Genomic DNA, 16,680 nt, shown 5'->3' with positions numbered 1-16,680 from the left:
TTGGTTTTAACCTTGTTCTAATTCGAGGTGTGTGTGGGAGTATTGGTTTTGGTAGGGTTGGGTTGTTTGTCTGAGCTTGTTTTGTTGTTTGGGTTTTTTTTGACAGGGTGAATTGATGAAGGTAAAGTAACTGGAAAATTTCATTGCTTTGGTATGTACATAGTTCCCCCACCTAGTATTAACCCTCTGAGGTGGGTTTTGGGGAAGAGTGATATAAATGGTAGGATTGGGAAGTTGCTCAGGAGAAAGAGGCATAAAATACTGTTATGAAACATTGCTAGCTAGCCTCTGGTTTTGCCATGTTACTGTTAGTTTTTAGCTATATTTTATTAAAGCTAGCTTCTCTCTAAATTTGACCTGAAGCTGGTACTGACAGAAGTGATTACCTGTTATGCTTGCCACCATCTGCAGTCAAAGTATATGCAACAGTCTCTGTCCCCTCTTCAGGGAAAATTGTAATTTCTCTCTTCGTTGGAAGAGGAGGGTTAAGGAAGTGTTAAGATGACTGGGAAAACACCGAAAATGTTCTTACTACTTCAAGAAAAAGCACAGTCTGTTAAACTGTAGCCTTTTTTAATCTCTGAAATCAGTGGAGAAGGAGAGGGTAGAATGTTAACATGGCAGCATGTTAACTCTAATAGAGAAGAGCTTGAAGAGAAGAAAGTGGTTTTGGTTGTCTTAACTTTGCAGTTCAAATGATTCCTCAGAAACATAGTTGAGAAGCAAAGCACAGGAGTATAATTACCAGTGTTCTATTTGACATGTTTCTTTTTAGCTTACTCTTTAAAAGGCAGCAAGTTCACAGGGCAGGTTCAGAGAGGTAGAATGCTGACATAGGGAGAAAAGTGACATCAGTAGATACTACCTTTGCTTTCAAGCTAAACCTTTAACTCTGGGCAAGATCCCTTAGAAAGCAATATTGGGAAGGAGAGGGAGTTCACAGAATAGTTTAAAAGACTGAATAATGTGACTAGTGTGATAATTTCTGTCAATTTGGGTAAGTTCTAGTATTTTTCTTGGGAACTGTCTTTGTTTCTGTTGGAGACAGGATGTAGTATTTACATTGCTGGAGGAGCTCTTGGGTGAAGGATTGAATCAGCAGAACAGGAAATCTTTAGCTTCATTGTTAGCCTCCTATTTTTGAGATACTGTAGTGTTTAGCATGGTTTCTCTCTCCAAAATTCAGGTATAGAACTGATTGTATTCTGGGTTTGTTTGGGATTGTGTGCATTCAAGCCTGCCCATCTTAGCATGCCTGTCTCATGCTGTTAGAAGCATTCTGAATTGTGTAAAATAAAATGGCAGCTATTGCAAGTAATCACATCAAGCTGATCAAGCTCCTTTTTAAATCTTAGTTGATTTTTATACAAACTAGTTGGTTAGAGAGTAAGTCCAGATTCTCACTCCCGTGATTATTTGAGACATCATAATTTCCAGCCAAAATTCCCTTCTGATCAGTTTTGTTTTTCTTCACAGCTTTGCCTTATGCTTTCAGTGGCTCTGTCAGTGCTCACCCTGATCTATTTTTTAAATGTCAGTCTTGTGAATCTTTTATTAAACATGAACTGAATCAGTTTGGTCATTTGAATTTGTGGCACATTCCCCAACGCTTTCTGTAAAGCCCACATATGCCAATATCCAGTCAAAACGAGTTATCTTTTCCTGGGTTTATAATTAGTTAAAGAAATCTGCCAGCTATTGCATCCCACTGTAGCATGTTTTCTTAGATTTGTATCTTTAGTGACACTATTGCCAGAAGCAGTTATGATGGTGTTTACGCTAACCATTAATTTGGTACTTTAGGAATTACTAAATAGAAGCAGTGTTGATGTCCCTGTATCGGTGTGGTTCCAGGGTTACTTCAGACTAAATTTAATCTCATCCCCTGGACCAGATGTTTTGCTTCATGAGTATATTTTGAAATTGTTCATACCATAGTTGGTTGAGATCTTTTTGTTCTGCCCCCCCCCCACCCCTCCCCCGGGGCTGAAGTACATTTCGTGACGTGTAGATTAGAGCCTGTGGTTTAGCTTTCTCCAGGAGACATCTAGGTTCTGTACATGGAAAGCTCTCAGTGAATTGAACCAGTGTGCAGCAAACCAGGATCACTGAGGAAAGTGCCTCAAAACCACTCTGCTGAGCTAAACCCATCAGTAGTGCAGACTCAGTTACACTCAATATCAAATTAACCTGCAGGGTCTTCTGACAGACCCACTGTTACAACCATGTTATTCTTGTAACTGACCCTTTAAAGCAGACTCTTTTATTTTCTTCGTGTTTGATAACTTACTATTGTAAGCAAAAGAGAAAGAGAACAGACACTTCGTTCTAATACATGAGACTTGTCTGTATGTGTGGCTTCCTCCTTCCCATCTAGGTCAAGAAAGGTTGTTCCTATGTCTGTGGTGATTCTGGTGGTTAGCATCTTCTGAAAGTTGCACTGTGGCTGTAATCACAGGACTATGTAGTACAGTAAACCAGTAGTTAAATACAATTCTTGTCTAGCGCAGATACTTCCTTGTATTTTCTTACAACTCTGTGCTACTTGCTTAGAACCCAGCTTGCTCCAGATAGTTGGGCTGATTTATTTAATCTCTTGTTACATTCAAATAAGGCTTCACATATTTTCACTTTTTGAACTAGTGGGCTGTGATGATGGGAATTTTTGCCCTAGCAGGGATTGATATGTGAGTACTGTGTGACAAAATGAATAAAAGAAATGTAATTGCTTGGAACCTGTGAAAATGATGCTCTGAGATAGCAAGGCTTCAGGGTATTTTATCATCTTAGCTCATTAAAGCTCCAGTTAGATTTGGGCTTTGTAGTGATAACCTTTTATAAATACAAAGGGAAGCATAACAAAGCTTGATTGAAACGTGGACTGCAGAAGCGGTGAATGAGTTGAGTGGAAAACTGGCTAGATGATTGGGCTTAAAGAGTTGTAGTCAGTTGTGTGAAGACTGACTTAAGGTGATGACTGGTGGCACCCCTCGTGGCCAGTAGTTAGTGTTTTGATTAACAGCCTAGACAGGGTGTCAGGTTGGGCAGTGAAGAGATTCAGAGCAACCCTGCAGAGAAGGACTTGGGGGTGTTGGTTGATGAGAAAATGAACATGAGCCAGAAGTGTGCGCTCGCAGCCCAGAAAGCCAACCGTATCCTGGGCTGCATCAAGAGGAGCATGACCAGCAGGTCAAAGGAGGTGATCCTGCCTTGTGAGACCTCACTTGGAGTGTTGTTTGCAGTTCTGGTGTCCTCAACATAAAAAGGACATGGGACTGTTGGAACAAGTCCAGAGGAGGGCCACGAGGATGTATGAAGACAGGCTGAGAAAGTTGGGGCTGTTCATCCTGGAGAAGAGAAGACTGCGTGGACATCTCATAGCAGCCTTCCACTATCTGAAGGGGGCCTACAAGGATGCTGGGGATGGACTATTCATCAGGGACTGTAGTGACAGGACAAGGGGTAACAGGTTCAAACTTGAACAGGGGAAGTTTAGATTGCATATAAGGAAGAAATTCTTTACTGTGAGGGTGATGAGGCACTGGAATGGGTTGCCCAGGGAGGTTGTGAGTGCTCCATCCTTGGTGGTGTTCAAGGCCAGGTTGGATGAGGCCTTGGGTGGCATGGTTTAGTGTGGGGTGTTCCTGCCCATGGCAGGGGGGTTGGAACTAGATGATCTTAAGGTCCTTTCCAACCCTAACTATTCTATGATTCCATGATTCTGAATGATAACAAGTTGCAGGGAATGGTTGGATACCCTGGAGAGCTGCTGTTTGGAGGGTCTAGCCAAACTGGAGAACTAGGCTTATAGGAATCTCAAGGGCTAACGCGAAGTCCTCCAGATGAGGTTGAATAACCCCATATGTGAGTGCACCTTGGGGGACAGCTGACTAGAAAGCACCTTTGCAAAAAAAGCATGTGAGGGTCCTGGTGGAATGCAGATTAAACATGAGCCAGCAGGGCACTGTGGCCTGTTGCATACTCAGCTTTAACAGCCAGAGTGTACCAGGAAGCATAGTTTAGAAAAGCAAGGTCTGCATCCTTCCTGTGTTATGGTGCCTGACTCCCACCAGCAGCTTAGCAGTGCTTGTCAGGGTTGGTAAGTTTTGAAGCCAGGGTGCTCATCTCTCCATACTGATTTTACTCTTTGGAAAAGTCTGCAAAATAGATGGTCAGTACATGTATATTTTTTGCAAAAATACTGTCTTGCACAATTGAGAGCTATGAGAGATAAAAGGTTTCTCTGTGATAAGAGTTACTGACCAGAGTGTGGGATTTCTGGACATGTAGGATCAGTTTATTATCACTTCCTGTGCTGGAGATGGGGAAAAATGTTTTCTCTTTTTTTTTCCTGTTTGCCCTGTATCTTTGGACAAAAGCTGTTTCCTGAAATCTTTTTTTGCCACACTGACAAATATTGTGTCTGTGTCAGTGTGCTTTCCCTATTTATAGTTCCATTCACATATTGTCTCTAAGTCCTATAGCATAAGGACTCTTCTCTGTTTGCACAATAGGCAGCTAGCTAATTTAGTAGGTTTGTTAATGAAAGGCCTATTCTGCCTGCTTGAATAATCTTTTAATACTTTGTGACAGGCTTGTTCCAGGAAGCTGAAATGCAAATCAGTTGATGTAGAACAGATGACAATGTTCTCTTGAAACATTTTCATATGCTCTTGGAGCATTGCATGATGTTCTCAGCTTTAGATAGACAGAATATATGATGTCCTGGTAATGTGATTTTGGCCTGTCTTTTCTTGATGTTTAGAAGTTCATGCCAGTAGAAGGCTGGGGGACACCGGTGGCAACATTATCACTGGTTGTAACAGAAGTCTGTAGGTTCTTATAACAACTTTCTGCTTTACCTCCTGCCACTGCCTCCTGATGATTATGAATGTTATTTACAATGTTCTTAAAAGACACTACTGTAAGAGCAAGTTGTCTCTTACCCATTTTTCTGCTGTGGACTGTGGATGCTTATCCTCCACATTTACATACGTGTTTTGTATGCGTTAGCATCCTGAACTGAGATGCAGATGTATTGAGCATTTCTGAATTCAAACAGATGGTTATCAAAGGTGTAATAATGTTGTAGTATTCTGGTTAAGATGCAGTGTTACATCACCGGGTCATAAATCCTTATGTCTAACTTAGAATAGTTACATCTTTCCTTTGGGTAGCAAGAGAAATTTCCTGGTAACCTCAGTTGTGAGAAAATGAGATTTTCATTGCTTTAGAGCTCTGTATTGCTTTTTCACCTGTGAAATGGCAAGTTAAGCTAAAGAAACAGCTGATGTTTTGTAGTTTAGCACAGCACACACATTGCTGTGCAAGATCTGCTTTGAAAACAGCTTTAGTCTATGTTTTCCCTGTCTGTGCGTTCTTGTAATCCCAATGCTAACTTCTTACTTTTTCACTAATCATTTGTTATTGTATCAGTAATAGCCATGCACACACATGGCCACAGCTGGATTTACGTGATTTTTAATAGTAGTGTTTCTATGTGGTTTTCAGAAGCAGAACTTGGTAATGGTTATTTCAGCTAAGTGTAAATTTGTTGTTAACCCAAGTAGACTGTGAATGGTGCAAGTAGAATAAAGTATTAACCATAGCCCGCTATTATAGCTGCAGGTTTACATTTGTGTTCAGTGCATCTAGTTATCTGCTATTTGACTTTGGTTTGGGTTAAAGTGTGCTTCCAAAGGCATATCAAGAGTTTACATCAGTAATGTAAGTCTACCACACTATTTTTATGTGGTTTTGCTTTATAAATACTGGTGAACAGATGGAAAAAATAATATTAAATAGCTTCCACAGAAGAGACTTTAGCAGATTCTAACATAGACCACCTTTTTTGAGGTGTATCATATCTGAAGTTAGGTTATTGGTAGGATTTCAGTAGCACTAAATTGCTTGTGAACCTAAGTCTTACTGAAAGTCGAAGGATTTTTAAGCATCAGAGACTACTGGAAATTCAGCCTTATGGTGTTCATCATTCCGTAGATTTATGTTTTTTCCATATGCAGATACTTACGGATGTATCTCAGCAGCATTGACATTTTATGCTTCCGTGTGTGTGGTTGTCTAATGTAGCATAAAATAAAATGCACTGAATCAGAGTATGAATTTTAATGAATCTTACTATGATTACACAGTAATTTAATGAGAAATAATGCAATATATGAAAAGTTGTCTTTTTTTCTTTTCCTGGACCCAATGGGTTGTCTACATTAATTTTATAATTTATTAACAGAAATTGAAATTTGAAGAGTACACTTTCGGTAGGACCACTTTTCTTTCTCCTGACTATATCAAGAGTCCTTAAATAAAGAAGTAGCCTCTGCTGATGTTTTATGTTGTTAGCTTATAATCAAGTAACAAACTCTTAATCACAGAATCATTAGGGTTGGAAGGAATCTCTGGAGATCATCTAGTCCAACCCCCCTCCCAAGGCAGGGCCACCTAGAGCGGGTTACACAGGAACGTGTCCAGGCAGGTTCTGAATGTCTCCAGAGAGGGAGACTCCTCAGGCTCATCTGTTTCATTTTCTTTTTAATTCATACAGCCCAGGCGTACTTCTACTTTCCAGCTACATTTCTGTACGATGCAGCTTTCTGGAAATAAGTGTGGTGAATTGCCTTCTGACCATGTAGCTTATTGTCTGAAGTATTGTACTGTGATCTTAACATAACATGGCCTTTACAAAAGGAGAAGAAAGCTGTCAGATTTGTCTAACAGTTGGAGATGAGCTCTGTTCTTCAGAGTTTTACAATACAGTTCTTAAAGTTTTGCAATAATAGAAATAGCAGAGATATGAGTGTAAGGTTTGGGGCTGGTTTGTAAACTCAGCTCCAAAAACGGGGGAATAAATCTATTTAGGGAAGAAAAACCAAACACTTTTCTTTTGGTTTTATTTTTCTTTTTTGAAAGTGGACCTGTTTCTGATTCTACTTCAACAGTAGAGGCACACACACAAGTCCTAGTTGCCCTGAGGCAAGAATGGGTAAGACTGGGAATGAGTAGTTCAGAAGTCATGTTTTAAGTTGGTATTGCTTCAGAAGTTAAAAGTTAGTACCATCAGATAGCTCATTAGCCCTTCTGATGCAGGATGTCAAGAGAATCAGTGACATAGTCTGGTCCCAAAGGGCACTGGCAGTTTGAAGTACCTTATGATGGTACTTCAGAATCTTGTCTTTTTGAAATAAAAAGCCTTGTATTTGCTAAGTGGGAAACTGAACACTACTTCTTTTGAGTTAGCTGGCAAATTAAGGCTTTTGAAGTACTCTGCCTTAGCTGTGAGTGGAACTGAAGACACATACCAGGGTTGTACTGCATGCATTCGGATATCCAAGTACAATGCCTGTATTAGACTTCTAGACACACAGGGAAGCTTATCCGGGAGTCAGCTGGAGCCATGGTAAATTGGGCTTCTAGTCTGAAGCCTGGAGAATCCTGCCTCCCCACCCCATGTAAATTCTTAGAAGAGTAGCCTCCAATTCAAGAAACTAAATCAGTTCCTGGTTTAGATACATACTCTGTTATGTAAAGATGATGGTACAGGTGCTTATTTCTTCAATCATTATTCACAGAGGTATAGCTAACAGTTGGTTATTGTAGTTGTCCTGAAAATATGTTTTATAAAAACTCAAGTGTGTTGGGGTTTCTTCCTGCATCATCTTTGTATTGGTTCAAAAAATACACATTAATGTTTATGGGTACTCATTGCATATTACAGACTTCTCAGATACTGGGTAAAAATTTCACATCACCTGGATTTTGTTCAGATGTTAGCTCTTAGACCCGTGTAGTACTTTCGGAAATTTTAAAACATAGTTTGCAATCCGCTGCTCTCTGAAGGAAGGGAGAGAGAAAGGTCCTCATTCTGCATTCTAAAGTCTTGACTGCCTCGTGATGCAGGCAGACATTCCTGGTATGGTGTCTTTCTGCGTTTTTCTGCTAAACTTTCATCTGATCATACCCATATGTGTACCTGTATCTGTAGTCACTAACAGCAGTTTACTGGATAATCATATACTCCAGAGAGCATATTGCTTTGTCTGAATATGGAACCAGGCTCAGTCCTCCCACTGCCAAACTCAGACTTGCTGCCTCTGCTTTAGTCAGGTTCCCTCTCCAGAATATCTTCCTCTTTCACTCCTTAAACCTCCTGCTTTACTCCACAGAAAGTGACTTCTCAGATTTTTGAATTATTTTTTCAACCTTATTTATAATCTTATAATGCTGATTCGTGTTTTAGTGCAAAAAGTAGCTTCCAGGCTATTGGAGGAGATCAGACTGGGGAGTTAAAAAAAAAAAAAAAAAGCATGTTAATTGTGCCAATTTCTTTGCTGTGGATGGTTGTGAAACTGCGTGGGCACTGATTTTGTTGCAGAGAGAGGGTGAGAAAATGCACCCAGTGTGACCCAGCATGGCCCACTGTTAGCACCATGAACCTGAATGTGTTATGAAACAGCATTCTCATCCATGGATTTGTAGTTGGCTCGAGCCAGTACAGCCATACTTCTGGCATATATCTGCCAAAAAGTGTGATATGCGTGGTCTTCTGTTTTGTTTGCTCTTGAAGTCATCTTCAGTGGTCAGTAAAAAAAAAAAGCTTGCTTTTGGCAGCTGTGTAGTCACAAAGTGGGTTAAGCTGGCAGGACCACTGTGCTAAGTGTCTAGATGTTACAGGTAGGGAGATCAGTTGGATAGCAGCTGCCTGAACGGTGTAGTTCTTCTTCAGGTGTGCCCAGTGTGCCTGCAGTAGTGTTGTTCTACCTTACAGCTGGTCAGTTCAGAATGGTAAGCCAGCAGAAAACAGAATACGATTTAGGTTCATCTTCCTGGCCCACATCAGGATCAGATATTCTGTCAGTGCTGGTACAGAAGTATAAATTACACAGGAGGAATGGGATCCTGTCGTGGTTTAAGCCCAGCCGGCAACTCAGAACCATGCAGCCAGTCGCTCGCTCCCCCCCCTTACTCCCCCCGCTCCCGGGGAGATGGATGGGGAGGAGAATCGAAAGGATGTAACTCCCATGGGTTGAGATAAGAACAGTCCAGTAACTAAGGTACAACACAAAACCAGTACTGCTACCACCAATAATAATAATAATGATAAGGGAAATAACAAGGGAAGAGAACCCGGGATAGATCCCTACTTATGTCAACTTCAGGTTGGTTTAACTGTAATGATGGACCTTGTCCTGAGAGAAATATCTGTAAAAGTTACAGCTTCCATATTAGAAAGATACCTCTTGCACAGGAGAGGCCATTATGTCAGTATGATCTGCTGAGTGAGAGCCACCCACAGATAAGCATGGTTTGAAACAAAACCTCTGTTTGACCTTCTGCATTCATCTCAGCTGGCATCCCTGCCCCTAGGGTACAGATAGATGCTAGGTATGTCAATTCTGATTTCCCTAAGCTCTCCTGTAGAGATACAGAGCTTGCCTGGCAGTGCCTATTTGCAGAGCTTCCATCTTCATCTCTGCTGGCTGCTTCATGCCACTGCCCTCTCAGCTGTGGGGGCTGAGCGGCTGCGGCCACCTGCTCTCAGTTGAGCTGCTGAGTTGGGCCAGTTTGCACAACTGCTCTGCAAGTACCGTGTTGGTGTCACTGAGGAAGGTGCAGTGTATTGCAGCAGAGGGGCAAGAGTGAGTGCCTGGGAGGACAGGTCAGATGAAAAGTGGAAAACAGAACTCCTTAAACTTGATTTCTTGCAAAAATCCTTACATTGTAAAAGTAGAGTCTCATTTTCAAAACATTGTTCTTGGTATTTCCTTATTATGGGAAGGGGCGGGATTTCCCACTTGCCAGTTTGCATGAGTGACAAAGAGAAGGACTCAGACAACTGCAGAAGACAGAGGGACCCACCCCTGATACTTGCTGGGAAAAGGGCCCTAATCACCCCCAGAATGCCAAAGCACTTTTGTAGGTCAGTTCTGAAAGACGGAGATGTTAGAAAGGCAGGTCTGTAGACATCCAGAGCAGCAGAGACCCTCAGTTTCCAATTCCCCAGGGAGAACTTGGATTCTTCTTCAGTGAGTTTTGTAGAACCCAGCTTTTAGGGAGCAGTAGTGGGAGGTCAGCCTCATAAGGGGAACACAAGGGTTCAGATATGCATGCCCATGGAAAAATTTAGGCTCCTTAGTGTGCATGTATACAGCAAATCACACTGTCACCTTGGTGATCACTGTCACCTTGATTAGACCCTAGGAAGAAAGTTCTTCACTGTGAGGGAGTGAGACACAGGCACAGGTTGCCCAGAAAAGCTGTGGCTGCCCCATCACTGGCAGAGTTCAAGGCCAGGTTGGATGGGGCTTGGAGGAACCTGGTCTAATGGAAAGTGTCCCTTCCTGTGATGGAAGTGGGAACTAGATTATCTTTAAAGTACCTTCCAACCCAAACCATTCTGTGATTCTATGATGATCATCTCCACAGTTCAATCCTATTACTGTGGTTAGTGCTTCTATGGACTCTTTCCCTTTTCCGCATTGTACTGTTCTGCCCTTCTCAGTTTTTGTCTCATTATTTTTGCGTATCTTCTCTTCAGCAGTTTGTTTCCTACCTTTCCTGAATACGTGCCTGCATAAAATTATTTCAAATTATTTTGGATACCCTCCAGAGTTTTCTGTAGTGCTCATGAGGGTTTTCTGAAGGCAAAAGCCTTTGACAAAATGTAGACTTTAGAAAATTGTTTGTTTGTGTGATTGTTTGTTTAGTTTTTTAGACTTGTTAAACAGGTTCAGTGGGCACTGTGTGTCTGCGGGGAATACAGCTTGTGGAAGCTGGCAGGAGGGAAAGGGGTTTGGCTAATTTGTTTGTGCCTATGTAATTTGTTTAGTTTAAATAAACTGGGATCCGAAGCTTAACTCTTCTGAGTTTGTATTTGTAACTTTGTTCTTTTAAAGGGTGTATTTGCTGTCATGTACTACATGGGGTATGTGTTGAGAGACCAAAGATATTTTTGCTGTAGGAGGTGGCTCTACTGCAACAAAAGTAAAAAGTAAAAAGAACAGCAGCTTCCTCCTTTTCATGAGGGCATAAGAAGTAGAGTGTTTGGGAGTCTCTTGCTTTCAAATCTTGAATGCTAGCCTTACTCTTCGACATTCATGGGGTTTTAAGATCATCTTAATCAGAATTTGAATTTTGGAATTTAGAGAAACAGGTCTTGACTTCTGCTAACTTTTCATACTTGCTTGTAATGTTACTCTGGTAATATTGTCTGAGATTGTTCCTTATGAATTATGTTAATAATGCATAAATACAGTACATAGTGAGCAGATCTGCTTCTCTCAGTCTTTTTAGAGTTGAAGTGATTGAAGTTGAGATAAAAAATAATTTCCAGGAAGTGGCAGTATAATTTCACATGATTTCTGAGCAGGGAGGCCCACCAGTAGCTCAGCCAGACCTAAGTCGTTGTCATGTCACTGAAGGGAATGGTCCTGCTGTCTCCTGCGATTGTGTAGTCCTGCCTTCTGTAATAGCCCCTACTGCAGCTACTATCCAGGTGAATGAATGTGTTGATCTGATTTACCATCCAGTTGGTGGAACATCAAAACTTGTTTGAGGTGGGGCAAAAACATGTAAAAGGGGTTTTGCTCTGCAAATTGCTCTTGCTGGTGGCAGCACTATCTTGGGCTGACTTAAATGAATTATGAAGCTGTGTCTTTCCTGAAGGAAAATAGAGGCTTCAGATTCTGAGACTGTTTTTCTTTCTTAGTGACCTAATAACATTTCAGAGCAGTATGTCATATTTGAAACTATGGTGATTCAATTTAAAATACTGAGCTGAAGGAACTAATGTGACTTTTTGAATGACATAGTTGGTAAAGTGGTAAAGTGATGACCTTTATTTGATGTATCTTGCATAAGATGCAACAGTAGACGTGGGCTTTTTTGTCGTGACTTTTTGCAAGAGTTTTCTTCATGGTACCTGAATTTCTGTCTCTGGTTTAATGTATAATTTATTTGCTATTTAAACAGAGATTGCCTTTCATTAAACTGCAAACAAACTGAATTGTAAGGCTTGAGTACTTGCTTACTGACAGATGAGAGGAAAAGAATTGCACAGCTGAAAAACTTAAAAAATTTGAAAGACCAGTAAATGCCAGAAAATGATTTGTCAGACTCATCTTCTGGTCTCCCATCTGCTGTGTTTGCTAACCTTTTGTTTCAAAATGTGTATGTTATGTGTCTGGATAAAAACTGCTGCCTGTTTGCAAGGAGAGGGGAACTTTGAAAAATTGTGATCCTGCTTACCAGGAAAACCCAATGCCCCACATATGTGTCCCCAGAAAATGGGTATGTTCAAGCCACTTGGTTGGAAATAGATGATCCTAAGGTCCTTTCCAATCCTTACCATTCTATGATTCTGTGATTAAATACTTGCAATGTGTCATTTGCAAGGCTAATGCTGAATCAAAAAGTCAAATGAAGAATACTTTCAAGCTAAATAAAAAGTTGTCATTCAGGAGAACATGGGGAAAAAGTAACCCTGAAGATGAGCTTCACGGAGCTGTTATAATTTAAAGATGCAAGGTCATTTAGTATTATTTCTGTCCTGTTCCCTTCAGTAATAACAGGAAATAAAAGAGGAACTAAAATTATAAACATAGACTAATATAAGTTAAGATATATTTATTAAATAAGAGATAATGTAGTACTGTGTGTTTTTGTGGCTCTCTAAAAAAGCCATGCGTCTTTGAGGTTGTTCCCATTTCAAGTTTTTAAATAAATATTCATAACCCCAGCAAGAATTCTGCCCGAGTGTACCTGTGGTAAGAACATGGAGAAAAGACTTTTGTAATAATCAGGCAAAATACCCAGCTGCATTTGCTTTCCCTTCTCTCCTGTCTTATGCACTTGATCGTATTTCGTAACAAGCTGCTGTGACTTACTTGAGGTATTGGTCTTCCAAATAGTTCTCTCAAACATTTGGTCCAATAACTGTTTTGTTTATCTGTATCTTTAATTGTTGGACATAATGTGTGCCATAGACATGTGAGGTATTGTTAAATTAAAAGTAATTTATTTTCAAGGAAGCTTGTTCTCAAATGAACAGGAACTTTCAATCTGTTTCCTGTAAACTTGCCCTTTGTTTTATTTGTCTCAATAAAAATATGTTAGCAGTTGGGAAACTCCTGAGTTGTTCATAGAAAAGATTGATAAAAGATTTTAAACAAAGTTTTCTGGGCATGGTAATTTTCCTGCTTCTAAAGTATCTGAATTAGGATTTGTTAAATGAGATAAACCCCACAATTACAGCAGACGTGTTGGTCCATACAAGAAGTACATATTAAAAACTGTTTGCAAGATAAGAATCTTCCTGTGTGTCATGGTTTAAGCCCAGGCCGTAAATTAGAATCCCGCAGTCTACTTCCACCCCACATCCTTTCTTCCCCTGCTCCTGGAGCTACTAAGAAGGAGAAAAAATGACTGCTACTGCTAAACCCAGGACAGTATCCACCCCGTATTCCATACCATTCACATCATGCTCAGATCCCACATTTTCAATATACTATCGCTCTTACATATATATACCTCCACATACACACACACAGAGAAAGAGATCATTTCTTAGTGCATGGACCAGTCTCTATAATGCTGCTGAGTCCATTCGGTCCATGATGTCAGGTTCCACCTCTTGTAACAGTCTTTCAGAGCAGGAGAGGCTGTGTGCAGTGTTTACACTCGTGAATAACCTGTGCAATAGTGTCCATTGCTAAGTCCACCTCTCAATCACGAGTCCATCTCTGTGTTGCATCTCTGCCCTGATGGCCTGAAGTGTCACGGGCCCGCCAGGCTCAAAATAATTCACCCTCCTCTTCAGCAGTTTCTGCAACTTGTCCCTGGGAACTCCATACAGCTGCCTTCCATCTCCGACGCTTCCAAAGCACTGGAGGGGCCCAGTGGACTAGATACTTGCCCATACTGTCCCACACACCATGACACTCATGACTGTCCAGCCTTGGGGAAAACCTCTTGGTCCTCCTATATCGTCGTCTAATCCTAGACAAGGCCCAAACCCGACTCTGCTTAACTTTCAAGATCAGACAAAATTGTCATGGGTAAAACACACTCTGTATGTGTGCCAACATGGTGATCCCCATCACAATCAGCAGGCAGGTCCCAAAGATACTCAAAGGCCATTCAAAACCTTCAGAACTCTCAAATGATGCTGCTGTACTTGTCACTGGGGCTGGTGTAGCTGCTGTGCTTGCTGGCTCTCTCACCACCAGCTTCCCTTTTTCTGCGTCCAGATCTTCCTCCTCTGCCTTGCTGGAAAGTGCTGCGTGGTCTCCTGCATCCTTCTGGGGTTCAGGCTCACGGGGCTCAGTGGGCGGCTGCCAGGGAATGCTTTCGGCTGCTGCGGGGCAGGGCTCGGCCACGGGGCTTGGCTCCTCCACCGCCTCCTCCCTCTGCTCGGCAGCCGCCTCCTTCCCGGCCTCTGCGACCGCCCGACCTTCTCCACCGGCAGCCGCTCCCTCCCAGCCTCCGGCCCCGCTCCCGCTGCCGCTTGGTCCCCAGGGCTGCTCTCCCGGGCTGCTTCAGCCAGCTCCCAGGGCCCGCTCCCCCTCGGCTCCCCACAGCCTCACGAAGACGGAGGCGAGGACGAGGGCCAGGATGGTGAAAAGCAGCGGGACAGCCAGGTACAAGTCCACGGCCACGTTCATCCTGCCCTGCTGCCGGAGCCCGCCCGTATTACAAGCCATTACCATAAAGTTCAGTGAAACAAGAACCCTAGCCCAAGCCCCACACTTGATAAGCACTAACACAGCAAATACCAGCTCTAAGTAAGCTACAGCATACTGAAACTGTGACATCAAGAGAAACAACTTTGAGAGCCAATAAATCAGCATTGTGCCTTGGTCAGATCTGTTGTTATCTCAACCCTTCATGCCCCCTGTTGTGCGCCAAAAAGAACTGTCGTGGTTTAAGCCCAGGCCGTAAATTAGAACCATGCAGTCTACTTCTCCCCCCCCCCCCCCCCGGCCTTTCTTCCCCCCGCTCCTGGAGGGATGAGGAGGAGAATCAAAAGAATGTAACTCCCACGGGTTGAGATAAGAACAGTCCAGTAACTAAGGTATAACACAAATCACTACTGCTACCACCAATAATAATAATGATACAGGATATAACAAGGGAACAGAATACAGCACCTCACCAGCTGCCGACCGATAACTCGCTCCCAACCCAGCAGTGATCCAGCCCTTCTGGGAACTCTCAGTTCTACATCATGGGTGTGACGTGCTGTGGTATGGAATACCTCTTTGGCTAGTTTGGGTCAGGTGTCCTATCCCTGCTTCCTCCTGGCTTCCCCTCCTCCCTGGCAGAGCATGAGACTCACAAAGTCCTTGGTCAGACTAAACATCAGTGTTACCAGCTCTGTTCCCAGGCCAAAATTCAAAACCACAGCGCTGCACCAGCTACTAAGAAGGAGAAAAAATAACTGCTACTGCTGAACCCAGGACACTGTGTTTTCTGTACCTGTTCTTGTTCCCTCTCTAGATAATACTTATAACTATTTTGGTGGCCATGTGGTAGTCTGTGGGTCCCAGCTGGGTTTGGTAGGATTAAACTTTTATAGATGACTATGCATTGGTCCGGGTGGGGAAAATTAAAGAACAAGTGTATCCAAAGCTCTTCTCTTTTTACATTTGCAATTTCCAGATACAGCGTTTCATTGCCTGTGCTTTATTCAGCGCCTTTTTCTATTCTCTTATTTCTGTCCCCTTACACCTTATTTTACTCCCTTATTTGTGCCTTTGCCTGGGTTGCCTTTTTGCAGAATACCTACAAGGTTAACAAAAAAATTCTGATAAATCTGTGGTAATGTTTGAAATAGACTATTTGTGTTCCATGACCATTTGAAATGCATTACACATCAGAAGCATACTCAGATTGCCTTGAAAAGTGCATGTATGCTGGCATTTGTCAGTACAGGCTTGTGACACAGGTTGTGTGAGATGCTAAATACATTTACTGGTTTTCAGATGTATTTTTATAAATCCGTGAAAGAATTAGTAATGTGGGATCTCTGCAGTAGGAAGGGACTTAGCTTATAGAGCAGAGGGATGTTGAACAAAAATGCAACAATGTTCTCTCTTGTTGGATTCTTTCAATGTTTTGCTGACTCAACCTCTCACCACAGCAGGACTTTCTGTTAGTGGGGGTTGCTTCTCTGGGAAGAGGTCTGATCTGAAGAGCTCTGCCAGGGTCAGCCTGACACAGCTATTACAGCAGCATTGCTGCTTCCAGAGCTGCCTGTTCCTCAAGAGACTTGCTCCGCTGTCCAGTTTTCTCACAGTTCTTCACTTAAGTGCCACATTCCATATTTACAGAGCACTGCTGCATCCCCAGCTCTATTTCTCCATGCACCAAATGAAGCATGCTTGCCTGAGCCACTGCTCACCTTGGGAAAAGGAGAAGTCTTAGTGGTGGTCTGCAGTAGAGGATGCCTTTTCAACAGGGCCTTGCATTCAGTAGATCCCAAGAGCTCCCTGGAGGCTTTGCCTATGCAGGGTCATAGCTGTTGCTTCGTTTGGTGAACTGGTAAATTTAGAAGCTGTCCTGCAGGTGACCTGATGTGTATGTGAATTTTGCAGTCCAAAGTGTTCACTGCTTGCTTGTCTTCATGTGGCTGAGCACATTTAAGCATGTAGTGAGTGCACTTAGATT

The 16,680-nt window shown here is 42.2% G+C and overlaps 1 protein-coding gene across 1 annotated transcript in view; it reads left to right on the top strand.

Annotated features, from left to right (window-relative positions):
- Window positions 1-16,680, top strand: part of LOC308220129 (protein FAM135A-like) — a gene marked incomplete at its 3' end in the record, with an annotated part of 57,330 nt that overhangs the window by 20,253 nt on the left and 20,397 nt on the right. The window lies entirely within an intron of this gene.

This window comes from Psittacula echo (genome assembly GCF_963264785.1).
Source record: "Psittacula echo genome assembly, chromosome: 4".
Classification (NCBI taxonomy): Eukaryota; Metazoa; Chordata; class Aves; order Psittaciformes; family Psittacidae; genus Psittacula; species Psittacula echo.
The sequence above is the reverse complement of the archived record's forward strand: the minus strand, read 5'-3'. Positions and strand labels throughout refer to the sequence as shown.